This window comes from Cavia porcellus, unplaced genomic scaffold (assembly GCF_034190915.1).
Source record: "Cavia porcellus strain 051 isolate PalLab524CR breed Dunkin Hartley unplaced genomic scaffold, mCavPor4.1 scaffold_25, whole genome shotgun sequence".
Taxonomy (NCBI): domain Eukaryota; kingdom Metazoa; phylum Chordata; class Mammalia; order Rodentia; family Caviidae; genus Cavia; species Cavia porcellus.
Genome location: NW_026947508.1, coordinates 24,531,439 through 24,533,873, shown reverse-complemented (window position 1 = coordinate 24,533,873; position 2,435 = coordinate 24,531,439). Strand labels below are relative to the sequence as shown.

General features: G+C 37.8%; 1 pseudogene; it reads left to right on the top strand.

Moving 5' to 3' along the window:
* Window positions 1–478: 478 nt before the first annotated feature.
* On the top strand, window positions 479–2,153 carry LOC100726295 (chromobox protein homolog 3-like; annotated as a pseudogene).
* Window positions 2,154–2,435: the final 282 nt, after the last annotated feature.

Sequence of the window (2,435 nt, the reverse complement as noted above, 5' to 3'; positions counted from 1 at the left end):
GGCTGATCTGGAATGGAAATTTGGAATTTTAACAAGATAAGTGTCACTTTCTGGTCCAGGCCCACCCCTGTCTTTCTCAAGCCTCAGAGAAATCATGTAAAAGACAAATAAAACTAGGATTTTTACTATAGAGGAAATGGACAGCCTTGCAGGGCAGGAAGACATTTAAATATATATGCAAGATAAAAGAGGCATTTATCCTGCCATCCAACAAACACATTTTGAGCACCTACCATGTAGCAGATGCTATGCTAGGTACTAGGGACACAGTAATGTGGAGGGCAGATGTGGCCCACACCCTGACCGAACTGATACATTGGAGGTCTGGGAAGTCAGAACAGGATGGAATTAATTCTGAAGTTTTATGTGTGGTGAGAGTTCTAGAAGGTCAATAGCTGAATGTTTGAGCTGGGGCTGGAAAGAAGAATGAAAGTTTGCTAAGAGTTGGGTTAAAGAGTATAAGGTTGATACTGTGAGAGGAAAGAACAGAGAGAGGGAAACAAACTGGTGAGCATGTGTGAGATACCTGAGGAATAGCAAATATGTATTGGGGCAGTTTTTTACCAAAGAGAAAAAGCAAATCATTTAGACCATGAGGTGCTTTTTTTGACTTGAGTATCATTGAATTTGTTAAAAAGCCAGGCCCGGTGGTGCACACTTGTAATGCCAGCACTCAGGAGGCTGAGGTGGGAGGATTGCTTCTAGTTCATGGCCAGGCTGGGCTACATAGTGAGTTCAATGCTAGCTTGACCCTGTCTCAACAAACAAAACAAAATTTTTAAAAATACCATTAGATTTTTATCTAAAAATTGAGTTATTTACAGTTGGGTATGGTGGCTCATGACTAATTCTAGCACTCAGGAGGCTGCAGTAGGAGGATCACTGTGAGTTGGAGGCCAGCCTGTGCCACATAGTGAGTCCCAGGCCAGCCTAAACTACATAGTGAGATTCTGTCAAAAAATTTGAATTCTCACCCCGTCCCTGGCACTTGGATGCAAGCAGGCAGGCCAAGATGCTGCGGACCTGTGCTTGAGCATCCGAGGTGGTGAATAATAGCTCTTCAAGTCTGCAATAAAAAATGGCATCCAATAAAATTACATTGCAAAAAATGGGACAGAAACAAACAGAAAGAGTAAAAAAGTTGAGGAAACAGCCTGAAGAATTTGTGATAGAAAAGTACTGAACCAATGTGTAGTGGATGGGAGGGTGGAATATCCTCTGAAGTGGAAGGAATTTACAGATGCTGGCAATACATGGGAACCTGAAGAAAATTTAGACTATCCAGAGTTAATTGAAGCATTTTTTAAAGTCTTTTTTCTTTTTGTCAGTACTGGGGATCGAACTTACGACTGCCTGCTTGCAAGGCAGGCGCTTATGCCACTGAGCTAAATCCCCAGCCCCTAATTGAAGCATTTCTTAATTTTCAAAAAGATGGTACAAAACAAAAATCTTGATCAGTGAATCTGATGATAGCAAATCAAAGAAAAAAAGGGATGCTGCTGACAAACCTAGAGGCTTTTCGGTGCTAGAGGTCTTGGTGCTGAACGAATAATTGGTGCCACAGACAGTAGTGGGGAATTGATGTTTCTCATTGGAAAGATTCAGATGAGGCTGACTTGGTGCTGGCAAAAGAGGCAAATATGAAATGTCCTCAAATTGTAATTGCTTTTTATGAAGAGAGACTAATGTGGAATTCTTGTCCAAAAGATGAAGCTCAATAACTTACATTATATATATATATATATATATATATATATATATATATATAATATAATGGGTCTTGGTTTTGATTTACTGGTATAAAAAAACAGCATTATAATGAAAATCAAGTTTAATATGTTGGTTTTGAAGGTAGTATTTGGGAGAGTTGTTGGATTTTGTTTGTTTTGCACCTATAGCACTGGTTTCTTTGAATGAATGAATGAAAGCTTTTGTAGTTGCTTTCTTTGTCAATAAAGAGCATTTGCTAGCCTGATACATTTCCTCTGCTTTTCTAAATGTTTGGGGAATTGTCTATGGTCAAACTCAATCAGAACTCCTGTTATTACTTTTATGCTTAAGGACCATTCCTGAGTTTTTTGTTTGTGTGTGTATAAATAAAATACTTAAGTGGTTTTTGTTTTGTTTTTAAGCAGTTACCAAAATAAAAACGATGGGTGATAAATTCATGTTTGAGTTGTCTTCATTCTCAGCAATCTAAGAAATAAATCACTTCCAGTTAAATGTTTTCCTGAAGCCATAACCTTTCAAGTTAAATAGATGGTTCTGTGGTTAATAGGACTGTTTAAAGTGGATATTTTCAAAACAGTCTTATCAGAATCTATATCTATGTCTTTAGTAAAAAAAAAATGCAGCAGTTTACTTGCAAAATTCCTGAAAAGAAGAATTGCTATCTCTACCAAAAACTTCCCCACCCAAACAAAGTAACAAATCAA